Below are 13942 nucleotides of genomic sequence, written 5' to 3'. Positions count from 1 at the left end.
CTTTAGAAAACTTAAAAAAAACTTAAAACTTTTAACTTTGCATTATTTATTTGAAGTCTTATTTATTTTATGCAGTGTTGTATTCATATTGTGCTGGGCAATTTTGCAACAATTAAGAGAGTGTCATTCACATTTGTCTCAGTTCCCGAAAAGTCGAAAAGCATAGTGAAGGACTATTTTAGGACATAGACAATATAGGCAAACAGCTGCTGGGAGGGGGGTGGCAGGCTGCTGGCCTGGACACTGTATTCGTGTGCATTTGGGCAGGTATTTCATTAATATTTTAATAGCATTCTGAATGTCACTCATTTGTATTTCAATTGACATTAATTACATGTATGTTTCAATAGCTTGTTGTCACAGCCTTCCGTTGAATTCAATACATCAGCCCAGCACTTCCAACACAGCACATTAAAGTGGGATAAAACATTCAATAAATACGGATTTACCATAAGGCACCATAGGCACGTGCCTATAGGCGCATTATGGGACAAAGGCAGGACCAGACTGTCCCCATTCATGATTAAAGAGTGCGGCAGAGAGATCACCAGGCCACCCGCAGCGCAATGCCTCCTGCAATTGACAGCCCCTCAGAGACTGTCCCCGGCTACCGCTGTATTTATTTCCGCCTGTAGTGAGTCCGCCTGTAGGAAGAGAGACGCAGCTCTGCACTTCAGGTTCGTTCAGGCTGCTGTAGTGTAGGCATGGGGGGGGGCGGGGGTCGTGCACGGTCCTCCTGGCTTTGTTTATTTTTATGCTCTGTCTCTGGCCGCAGAGATCTTAGGGGAGATGGTTAGTTCAAAGGCTGTGGAGGGCAGCGGGGCAGAAGAGAGAGCGAGTTTGTTAAATACAAGAAGAGCTCCGTCAACCCCCCTCCCTCCCTTTTCAAAGTGTGCAGGCCCAGAGTGTACAGTGATGAGGGGGAAGCACAAAACGCTGTGACAAGTGGTCGCAGGAGTTTGGTTGCTCTGCACAGTGTGTGGGCTACAGCTCTGCTCCCCTCCCCCCTGTCTATTGGTGCAGCCTGAAATGCACTACAAAAAGACAGAGCACCACAAAATCCATATCTATGGACCAAATTATGAACACTATTAAACAACAAGAAAGTAGTCCATGGTCTAAATATGACAACTGCACACGGATGTAATAAAATACACAATAATTTTATTTAAGGACTTATCCCAAAAATTAAAAACAAATGTGCTACCAAATTAGCCCAAGGGGTTATATAAATATGTGATTCATAAAAATAAATATATTGATACACAATGCCAAACATCGGTAAGCATATGAGAAATGCAATTAATTACCATATGAAAATCCTCAAATGCTGCCAGACAATGATATCACTCTCAAAGTGTTACTGCAGACAGCAGCTGAGTGTGTAATACAAAAATCTGGAGGATAATACACAGAGTCTAATGTAAGAAATTGACCTTACCTTACTTACTCAATGAGAGTGATATCATTGTCTGGCAGCATTTGAGGATTTTCATATGGTAATTAATTGCATTTCTCATATGCTTACCGATGTTTGGCATTGTGTATCAATATATTTATTTTTATGAATCACATATTTATATACCCCCTTGGGCTAATTTGGCAGCACATTTGTTTTTAATTTTTAGGATAAGTCCTTAAATAAAATTATTGCGTATATTATTACATCCGTGTGCAGTTGTCATATTTAGACCATGGACTACTTTCTTGTTGTTTATTGGTGCAGCCTGAGTCCAGCTCTTTAGGAGATGACACTGCTGGCCATGCCGTTACTGCTCCACTTATTGTACTTTTCACAGCCAGCTTTGCAGTCACACAGAAGTCTTGCCTTGTACAGAGAGCTCTGCAGCCAACTACATTGATAAGTAAGTGAACTATTGCTAATGCAGAGGCTTGGGACCATAATTGATCCTCACCTCTCCTTTTTCTAGCAGAGACTACAATACCCACCCCCCTCTGAACTGGGTCCCCTGCTCAGGCAATCCTGTCATGCTACAAATTCTATATGAATAAATACGGGGCTTTAAATAAACAATTTAGTCTTTTATTCTTCTTCAAATTTCTTCACGATTGCGGACACACATATAAATACAATTTCGGATTCCAATTCACAAAAAAACTACTGCCTGACACGTGTTTCACAGGTCAAAGACCGCTTCCTCAGAGGCATACAGTGTACACACACATCAACTGTCGACCCTCATATGATATGAGACCGCAATCTGAAAAGAGTGAAAGACTAGCAATCACCGACGAGTCCTGGACGCCATAGCTAGTCCAAGGAAAGCAAGAGTCCAAGGAAAGCAAGAGTGTACACTGTATGCCTCTGAGGAAGCGGTCTTTGACTGTGAAACACATGTCATTTTTGGGGGGGAATTGGAATCCGAAATTGTGTTTATATGTGTGTCCAAAGAAATTTGAGGAATAATAAAAGACTAAATTGTTCATTTAAAGCCCCGTATTTATTCATATGGAATTTGTAGTAGATTATATTTAGGGGTGGAACTATACTAATCTGTTTTTGTTGTCTATGTGTATTGCTAATCCTGTCATGCTGCCCAGTGTTTCCATAGGGTGACACCTCAGCTCTCTCCAGCTGTCACCTCACCTGATCAGATGTCATTGCTGCTCAGACCAGGTCAGGTGACAGCTGGTCAATGCTGAGGTGTTCCCCTATGGAAACACTGCTAGAAGGCATTTCATAAGTGTCAAATGGGGAGGGGAACCATTGGAAGTTCTACAGTTCAGGAGGGGGGTGTAGTCTCTCAGCTAGAGAAGTGGGGAGATCAGTTAGGGTTAAAGTATACCAGAGATGTAAGAGAATAAAAGAGTTTTATACATACCTGGGTCCTCCTCCACCTCCTCCGCACAGATCGCTCCCTTGCCATCTTCCTCGACCTCCTCATTTGCTCCGTAGAAGCCCTGGTAGCTTGGTCAGTCAGGGCATATTACACATGCGTGGCCCAACCGTGTGAGTGCGCTCCGCTGTGCTCCCGGAGCACCGTGTGTCTGTGCAATACTACTGCGTAGGTGCAGAGCGCTTCCAGCTGCAGGAGTGAGATGGGAATGCGCGCACAGGCTAACTGCCCTAACTTGCCAGGCGAATGGGGCTTCTACCAAGCAAACAAGGAGGCGGGGGGAGCGATCTGCGTGGACGGGCTGGAGGGAGACCCAAGTATGTATAAAACGTATTTTCTTTTGTATCAGGTACACTTTAAGGACTGATGAGGCGCCTGTTATAATAAGAGTCACCTGTAATCTCATTCCCTTAATCCTTAGCGTGACATCACTCGGGAATACTTGAACAGTGTGCTGTTTCTATGGAGTGGGAAGGAGGCACAATAAAGAAGCTTCCCACTGGCCGGGAGGGGGGGAACAATGCACCAGTGTACTTCCTGACTGCCACTAGAATCAACCAATTACTGTCTGCCTGACACTAGAATCGACCGATCACTACCTGCCTGACACTAGATTCAACCGATCACTACCGGCCTGACACTAGAATCAACGATCACTACCGGCCTGACACTAGAATCAACCGATCACTACCGGCCTGACGCTAGAACCGACCGATCACTACCAGCCTGACACTAGAATCAACGATCACTACCGGCCTGACACTAGAATCAACCGATCACTACCGGCCTGACACTAGAACCGACCGATCACTACCAGCCTGACACTAGAATCAACGATCACTACCGGCCTGACACTAGAATCAACCGATCACTACCGGCCTGACACTAGAATCAACGATCACTACCGGCCTGACACTAGAATCAACCGATCACTACCGGCCTGACACTAGAATCAACGATCACTACCGGCCTGACACTAGAATCAACCGATCACTACCGGCCTGACACTAGAATCAACCGATCACTACCGGCCTGACACTAGAATCAACGATCACTACCGGCCTGACACTAGAATCAACCGATCACTACTGGCCTGACGCTAGAACCGACCGATCACTACCAGCCTGACACTAGAATCGACTGATCACTACCAGCCTGACACTAGTATCAACAGATCACTACCAGCCTGACAATAGAATCGACCGATCACTACCAGCCTGAAACTAGAATCGACCGATCACTACCAGCCTGACAATAGAATCGACCGATCACTACCAGCTTGACACTAGAATTGACCGATCACTACCAGCCTGACAATAAAATTGACCGATCAATACCGACCTGACTCTAGAATCGACCGATCACTACCAGCCTGACAATAGAATCGACCGATCACTACCAGCCTGACACTAGAATCAACCGATCACTACCGGCCTGACACTATAGATATACCAATTATTACCTGTTGTCCACTAGAATCAACATATTACTTCCAGCCTGGCACTAGGATAGATGATCCAGGGGATATTGTACTGCACCGGCTGAGCGCTTGCTAGAACTATATACTGGCGCTATACAGGGGGCCCCCATGGAGTCAGATCAGAGTGCAGCCGCAGCCATGCTCAGACCTGACGTTGTGTTCCTCTGCTGCCTTGTAACACCACAGCATGTCAGCGCTTGACACACGTGGTGGTACTACCACTGCAATTCAGCTGCAATTTCACTGGCGAGTGGCAGTTGGGATGCTGAACTGGTCAGCAAGCATGCAGTTCAGCCTCCCATGTGAAAGAGGCCTCACCGATTTACATTGGACTAGTCAAATACCATTGCAACTGATTTTGATTGGGCTCACTTGTAACCTGCAGATTAATTGCAATTGAATTTGCATCAACTCACTCACCATCCATATTGCCTACTATCACCTTCCTGTCACTAGAATCTATAAATCACAAAAATCTACTTATTAGTACCTGCCTGTAATTAGAAACTACCGTTCACAATTTTTGTGATTTGTATTATCTGCTTGTTGTTGGTAATGGTTGGTAAATTCTGCATGTCACTGGTAATATCTGTATATTGTTGGTATGCTCTACTTGTCTTTGGTAATATCTATATTACCTTTTGTAAGGGACTGGGACTTGGGGGTGTGGCCTGTGTGGGAGGGGTTTAGGGCACCAGAACTTCTGTGCCTATAGGCTTCTGAGCTGTAAATCTGGCCCTGCCCATACTGTTATATTTGCTTTCGTGCATAAGTAATATTGTCTGTCTACAAATTCTCAAAGTACAGTTTATCTGCACTGAAAGCTGCCACTGCATTTTACTGCATAGCTGCTATATTTGTATATTATAATGTATCCAGTGATCACTTTTCAGCTCTCTCTGGTTCTACAGTGTGTGCAGTTCATTGTGAGCACGCTGCTGGCTGGATATTAACTGTAGCAAACAAAGGAATGTAAAAAAATATGTTATCACCTCTTCGGATGTGGCCAGAGGCTTAAAGAGACTCTGAAGCGAGAATAAATCTCGCTTCAGAGCTCATAGTTAGCAGGGGCACGTGTGCCCCTGCTAATCCGCCGCAATAGCGCCGCTAAACGGGGGTCCCTTGACCCCCAAACCCCCCACTGCGACACTTGGTCGCAGACTTGGTCGCTCCTGGAGGCAGGGCTAACAGCTGCAGCCCTGCCTCCAGTCGCGTCTATCAGCAGCGGATCTCCGCCTCTCCCCCGCCCCTCTCAGTGAAGGAAGTCTGAGAGGGGCGGGGGAGAGGCGTAGATACGCGCTGACAGACGCGTGTGGGGCAGGGCTGCGGCGGTTAGCCCTGCCCCAACCAGGAAGCGCTCCCCCGCATTACGGAGGGGATTTGGGGGATCATGGACCCCCGTTAAGCCGTGGGATAGCGGCGGTTTAGCAGGGGCACACGTGCCCCTGCTATCTATGAGGTCTGAAGCGAGATTTATTCTCGCTTCAGACTCTCTTTAAGGAGCTTTCCACTGTAGAACAAAGTGCTGTGTTTAACTGTTTGAATGCTGTTCAGCGACAATCTTTTTTTGTGGTAGTAGATTGTATGCTGTAAATAATCCTTAAGAACAAAGAGGAAATGCTGAGTTTCATACCATTTTAAGAATGGTTGAATTTAGAAAGATGCAACACAAAACTAAGCTTGGCAAAGGCAAACATACATGCAAGTTTTACATTCCTCACAATGTCCCGTTCAACACTGAATTGAAGATGCATTCCTAACTGCTTGGTAAAGGTATGTCAAAAGTGAAAACAAATGCCAGTGTAACTAAAAATCCGCAACGCCGGATGGATTGCGGAAATATGGTCGCATCCAGTCCAGCAAGCGGACCTTCCAACGCGGGATGCGGAAATTCGTCCGCATCCGCTGCGCAAACCCGTCCGAGCACTCTGCTCCAAACTCACCAGCATGCTGCTCACCAGGGCTCTGCCATCTTGCCTCTAGGGGGCGTGCGCTCACGACAGACACGCCTTTATACTCTTAGAAAGCGTGTCAGCTGACCTGGAGGTCAGCTGACATTTTAGCCTGCTCTGATTGGTTACTGCCTGGGGTGGACACTTCTCTCCCAGGCAGTATATAAGGATGTGCTTTTCAGTCACACTTCGTCTGTGTTTCCGATACCCTGTGTCAGCACTCAGACCTAGTCAGCCTTGTCTCTGATATTGTGTTATATATTGGTTTATCGCCAATATATACACATATTATACTGTTTGATTTATCGTGTATGATTCTGTGCCTGTCTTGACTACTCTTCTGCTTCCTGATTCTGTACTTCGCCAGCCCGTACCGTTATCGACTATTGGCTTGGTTTCCGACTATTCTCTTGTCTCACGTTTCTGTACTGCTGCCGCCTGATCTGTTGCCGAACCTCATTTTGTCTGACCTTTCTCCCTTCAGTGGAACGTCTCCCACTGTAGGGTTCTATCAGAGGCTTGCCTCTTTGAGACGACCGCCACTAGCAAACCCTTGCTGCTAGAGGCCCGAGAATCCTCCACTCTGTCCTTTGGAGGATCTCACACACAGGGTTCCCATTCAGAGGTAACCACACCTCTGAGGAATTACAGTGTGGTGGATATTTCCACAGACTTGAATTTACGCTGTATATTATTATTGTTGTCTGCTGTTCCAGCTTGCTGGAGGTTGTATCTCTGTGCTCTATGGAGATACTCTATTATACCAAGCACCCTCTTGCATACGATTGTATCATGTCACGCTATAATTGCATTATTGGTGATTCTGCAGATCACCATATAATCAGGTATAGCATCTGTATTATTGGTGATACTGCAGATCACCTGTAATCAGAATATCTGTGCTTGCTGACACCAATCGTTACAGCCAGTGAACACAAGCAAACACAATGACAGTGATGGAATAACAATGTGAATTTGAACTTTTGCTGAGTTTTCCTCCCTTTGTCAGAAGGCCAATCAGAAGGCATCCCTCTCACGAGTCCTTGCATACAAATGTGTGAGCAAAAAAGGAATATGATGACACTTACCAACAGACAAATAGATGTGCTGTGGCCAGTCAACCACGGCTGGCTCGACGTCCAATTTATGAAGAAACTACATCGGCACTATCTATTGTAATTAACCTCTTATCAAAGAATGGTGAACAAATACAGCAATTTTTGAAGATTTAAATAAACTCATTTGATTCAAAGGGAATCTGAAGTGAAAATTAACTTATAATATAATGAATTGAATGTGTAGTACAGATAAGAAATAGAACATTAGTAGCAAAGATATGACTCTCATTTTGTTTCCAGTACAGAAAGAGTTAAGAAACTTCACTCCTTACTATGCAAAAGAGCTTCTCTGAGCTCTCCGACCCAACTTGGGTCGGCTACAGTGCTGTTTTCTGAAGCACTTATACATCAAAGAAACAGTGAAAGACAACTTGAAATAATATTTTACTGCAGGGTCGGTCAAAGGGTCATTTAGCTTTGCTCTGTTTCATAGTTTAAAACGCATAATGTACTTTGTAAACTGCAAATATCAGAGAATGATGCAATGTTTTAAAAAAAAAGCTATATAACTGAAAATAAAAATGTTAGACTCTTTTCTTTGCTACTTATGTTCTATTAATTATCCGTACTACACATACAATTCATTATATCATAAGCTTCATTGTCGCTTTAAGCTAGTCCACCATTCTTACAACAGAAGTATTGTCTGTCTTTGTTTTACCCTGATGTACATGTGATATAAGGTCAGTGGAATACGTGCATTACCACAATGAAGCTGCTTTATCCTTTGAACATTTAATCTCTCTCTTTTCAATCCGACAGATGCTACAACTAAAACATTTAAAACTTAACCTTAAACAGTGCTGTCAATCCTATTGATTTCAGCCAAACTGACTTTTTAATCTGAATTTAGCCACTTTAAATATGTCATGTTTGTGATTATCTTAACTGTCTACACTCTAGCATTTTGTAATCCATTGTGCAGAACACATCTGAATGACATTGTGTTCATTTTCATGCATTGGCATTAGGCATAAAAAATGCTAGTGTATTGTATATAGTGGAGGTAAAACAAAAAAAAACCTACATTATTTTGTCTTTACCCTAAAATCACAGTTACGTGGGTTCAAAAAAACAAGCAAACAGTGCATGTACATTTAACCAGGTAGTGTGCAAACTTTGTAATGTATGTTACATAGTTCGGAGTAACACAATGTGTATAATATAAGTTACATAGTTTGCATAAAACTGGAAAAAATGAGGGTGCTGTCCGCACACCCTATCTGTTATTCCTAGTTGTAACCTTTATTATCTTATTTCAAATTCTCATAATCCTAACCAACCGCACCCTTATTCTTCTATCACTAATTATCCTAACCTTCATCGTAATTCTCATCACCTTTACATTCATTTTCTACCCTTAAAGAGTCACTTAAGCCAAAAAAAAAAAAAATGCGTTTTACTTGCCTGGGGCTTCTACCAGCCCCCTGCAGCAGTCCTGTGCCCTCGCAGCCACTCACTAATCCTCTGGTCCCCCGCTGCCAGCTAGTTTCGTTTTTGCCGACAGGCCCGTCAGGACTGGCCACGCGTAGCTTTTTCCGCATTCCCGACTGTAATTAGCGCTATTGCGTTACGCACGCATAGATATGCGGCAACGCGTATTTTTGTACGCGTTGCGGCCCACAATAGCGCTAATTACTATCGGGAATGCGGAAAAAGCTACGCGTAGCCAGTCCTGACGGGCCTGTCGGCAAAAACGAAACTAGCTGGCAGCGGGGGACCAGAGGATTAGTGAGTGACTGCGAGGGCACAGGACTGCTGAAGGGGGCTGGTAGAAGCCCCAGGCAAGTAAAACGCATTTTTTTTTTCTGGCTTAAGGTTCACTTTAACTTGCCTACAAAGAAGAAATGTAGATAGGAGAGATAGGTATGGGAGTATTAGGGTTTAGGTTTGTTATGAGTTTGACCTCTAATTGGAGAAGCATGCTTACATAGCACCCTACAAGGGATAGGACAATAAAGCACTGGCCGCCTTGTTGACTATTAGATAGTTCTTTCGTCATTGGGATTTTAGGAAGATGTTTAGAAAAATTAGGGTTCAGTATTCCGAACCTTAATTTTTCTAAGCATTCTTCCCTAATGCTTGTCCAGGAGAAAAGTATTTTTACTATACAGAATACTTTTTTTGTAGCAATAAACTATAAACAAGGCAACTTTATGTCTGTTATTATTATTATTATTATTATTATTATTATGTAGAATTTACATAGCACCAAAATCTCCAACAGCACTTTACGGAGTATATATACTGTATAGTCTTGTCACTAACTGTCCCTCAGAAGAGTTTACACTCTAATCCATTCATAGTCATAAATCTATTATAGTCTATTGCCAATTTTAGGGGGATGCCAATTAACTTAACTGTATGTTTTTGGGAAGTGTGAGGAAACTAGTGTGCCCAGAGGAAACCCCCACAGACGCAGTTGACATTTACTCATTAGTTTCTAGAGGCTGTGGCTGAAAAGAAAATTGTTTGTTACCGGCTAAAACAGCATAAAGGGAACATTTTAAATGTTTTGTAAATATTAAGTTCTGGGTGTCTTCTTTCCTCAGTGTGCTTATGTTCTGGCTCCGTTAGTATATATATTCAGATCTATAGACTTCTTCTGTGTGACCTCTGACCCCCAACCCTGGCAGGAAGTTCTAGCCATGCAAACAAGCATGGCTGCCATCCGAGGAGACACTGGGTAAAGCAATTGTGTTTTTTAAATTGAACCTTAACTGAGAAGAACATGAGAGCTGTTATTTTTATTCCTATAAATAAATTGATTGTTGATTGTCATGCTGATCTTTTGGCTTCATTCTGGAGTCGGTAATTGAGAAAGTATTTGAAATCAGTACAACAGTCAGGCTAGAGGCACTTTTATAAGAATGTTAACAATGACATCAATTTTGGAAAGATGTAAATAGAATAGTTGAGGAAAATTGTGGTGTGAGAAACGCGGCCTATTAGTTCTGAAAATTCAGAAGCTATATAGCTGATCCAAGTGACACCATATAAATGTATAATAATTTCAAGCCGTCCACTGTTTGTTTGTCCTTGGTCCCAGACATGCCCTCTCTGCCCACCCCAGTCTGATTGGCTGCGGTGCTGTGTCAGTCTGCCCTGCACATGCACCCTCCTGCCCCGCTGTGATTGGCCACAGTGCTGATTGGATGGCCCACTCATGCAGCAAAAAGGCACATGTGACAATGGCTTCAATTCACTAAGCTTATCTCCTGTCTTTAATAAAGTTCTGAGCTGTTTCTAGTGTTATCACCATGGTGATAAGGCATGTGATATTCACTAAACAATTTAACTATGGCAAAACTAAACTTAACTCTTCAGTCTTTAAGTTAAGGAAAGATCTCTAAAGTTAACGTTTCAATCCCTAAAATAACTCCAGAATTCTAAAGTTAAAGATAGGCTGTTAATTAACTGCATGTGAAAATAACTACAGAGGAGGTAACTTAAGGATTGAAGTGATAAGATAACTCTCTCACTGTAAAAACTTATCTCTACACCTTAATAAGACAAGATCAATGTGTAGTGGTAAGTTTTCTCTTGCCTTATTATCACCAGCATGATCTTAGTGAATTGAGGCCAATGTCCTGAGAGATGGCGGCACATACCGTGCGCCACCAGCTAGTATGATTAATCCTACCTAATAATCTACAAGTGTCCCTACGTTCCATGTCTGTGTGCACTGACACAGCCGTTGCGACCGGACGCAGAGGCCAGGAGGTGGGCCGGACGAGCGGGTGGGTGGGCGTGTGTGCACATGCGCATGCGCGTGCATGGCGGTAGGGTGTGCACGCGGCGACAGACCTAGAGCCCATTTTTAAATGGGTTTAGGTCACTAGTAAATATATAAATGTTTTAACCTAAAAAAATGATAATGCAGAGAAAAAGTCAATGTGAATTGAAAGAAAAAGTTGTGTCTCAAGTTTGTAAATCTTCATTTTAGTGTTTACTTTGTAAAAACCTAAAACTAGCATATTGTTAAGTACAGGCATTACCAGTAGAGACAGCAGTGTAAATTCAGGGATCTCATTAGCTGATGCACTAAAAAATAAACATACCACCAAATAAATGTGACGATGGCACTAATGAAAGAATGTTTATGATTAACAGATGTATCCCATCTGCTTAGATTTTCATTGTCACATCTGCTGACAACACAAGCTAGCACCAAAATGGCACATATTTCTTTTGTATTGACTTACTGAAGAAGAAAAAATCATTATAATCCATATGTTGATGGAAGCGTTTGTACCTCACCTGTAGTTCTGAGCAGTGCTGCCGGCAAAGTAAAAGGCTGAGAGTTAGCAGAAGCATGGAAATTACACTGCGGCGGTCTGTTTGTGGAAGATCACACACTGTCATTTTCAAGCCAAGAAGTAATTAATAATATTTGAAAGAGATTATGCTGCAGTTTATTTGGTCCTCTAGATTGAAAACATTATATTTACTTTACTACACTGTCTGCATCTTTGCCAAAGTTAATTTAATTACTAAAGTATTGTGAGATACAATCCCAATACATTAGCAGCACAGAAATACCTGGAGTGAATAAGATGGACACTCACATATGTGTTTCTTTTTAAGCAATGCAAATTGACTGGCTCTCCTGTTGAGCCTCTGTTTCTAAGGCCACATACAGACATCAGACCATAGTCTTTGGAAAATGAAAGATCACAGACCAATCTTACCACCCTTCATGTAGTATGAGAGCCATACTCTACACAGTCTTTTCTATGGAGCTGAACTCCACATCAGGAAAAAATCTTGGCAAGATGCTGCACACACAGATGCTGTACAGACACAAAAGATCAGTATCTGCAAAAGATCTGTTCCTACCAAAAATCCAGTCCTGCAAATTGCAATGATAGTCTATGAGATCTGCAGATCATCATACACACATGATTTAACTGACATTCATCTGCAGATCTGCAGATCTGAAAATCCATCCTGGTGGATCTGATCTGCAGATGAATGTCAGTTAAATCATGTGTGTATGATGATCTGCAGATCTCATAGACTATCATTGCACTTTGCAGGAATGGATTTTTGGCAGGAACAGATCTTTTGCAGATACTGATCTTTTGTGTCTGTACAGCATCTGTGTGTGCAGCATCTTGCAAAGATTTTGTCCTGATGTGGAGTTCAGCTCTATAGAAAAGACTGTGTAGAGTATGGCTCTTATACTACAGGAAGGGTGGTAAGATTGGTCTGTGATCTTTCATTTTCCAAAGACTATGGTCTGATGTCTGTATGTGGCCTAATACACTGAATCCATAGACCCTGAACAAGTATATCAATCAGGTGTTTCTGTCTGAAATCTCACTGGATTGCCACAAGCTTGTTTTAGATGTGTGATTTAGACACTACTGCAATCAGCAGGACTGCCAGAGAGCTGAAATTATTTGAAAGGAAATAAATATGGCAGCCACCATATCCCTCTCAGTTCAGGTGTACTTTAAAGTGTAACTACAGCCTTGAGTATGGCCAGGCTGAAATGAAATAGGCTATTACGAGATATAAAGGTTTTTTTTTTTATTAGATCATAGTTACATAGTTATTTGGGTTGAAAAAAGACATACGTCCATCGAGTTCAACCAGAGAACAAAGTACAACACCAGCCTGCTCCCTCACATATCCCTGTTGGTCCAGAGGAAGGCGAAAAACCCTTACAAGGCATGGTCCAATTAGCCCCAAAAGGGAAAAAAATCCTCCCCGACTCCAGACGGCAATCAGATAAAATCCCTGGATCAACATCATTAGGCATTACCTAGTAATTGTAGCCATGGATGTCTTTCAATGCAAGGAAAGCATCTAAGCCCCCTTTAAATGCAGGTATAGAGTTTGCCATACCTACTTCCTGTGGCAATGCATTCCACATCTTAATCACTCTTACTGTAAAGAACCCTTTCCTAAATAAATGGCTACTAATAAAACGTTTTTCCTCCATGCGCAGATCATGTCCTCTAGTCCTTTGAGAAGGCCTAGGGACAAAAAGCTCATCCGCCAAGCCTCTATATTGCCCTCTGATGTATTTATACATGTTAATTAGATCCCCTCTAAGGCGTCTTTTCTCTAGACTAAATAAACCCAGTTTATCTAAACTTTCTTGGTAAGTGAGACCTTTCATCCCACGTATCAAGTCTCTGCACCTGCTCTAAAACTGCAATATCTTTCCTGTAATGTGGTGCCCAGAACTGAATTCCATATTCCAGATGTGGCCTTACTAGAGAGTTAAACAGGGGCAATATTATGCTAGCATCTTGAGTTTTTATTTCCCTTTTATTGTATCCCAAAATTTTGTTCGCTTTAGCTGCAGCGGCTTGGCACTGAGTGCGATTATTTAACTTGTTTTCAAGGAGTACTCCTAAGTCCTTCTCCAAGTTTGATGTCCCCAACTGTATCCTACAATTATTCTGTGAAAACTGAAATTCATTAGTCTTGGATTATGGTCTCTCACCCTTTTTTTCTTCTTCCATAGCTTCTGAATGAGCAAGTCAGTGGAAGGTCTATCTTATTTACTTGTGTAGTGTG

General features: G+C 42.5%; 1 protein-coding gene across 5 annotated transcripts in view; it reads left to right on the top strand.

Moving 5' to 3' along the window:
- Positions 1 to 13942, top strand: part of PTPRM (protein tyrosine phosphatase receptor type M) — a 995286-nt gene that overhangs the window by 352377 nt on the left and 628967 nt on the right. The window lies entirely within an intron of this gene.

Source organism: Hyperolius riggenbachi, chromosome 5 (assembly GCF_040937935.1).
Source record: "Hyperolius riggenbachi isolate aHypRig1 chromosome 5, aHypRig1.pri, whole genome shotgun sequence".
Classification (NCBI taxonomy): Eukaryota; Metazoa; Chordata; class Amphibia; order Anura; family Hyperoliidae; genus Hyperolius; species Hyperolius riggenbachi.
This window is presented reverse-complemented; position numbering and strand designations above follow the sequence as displayed.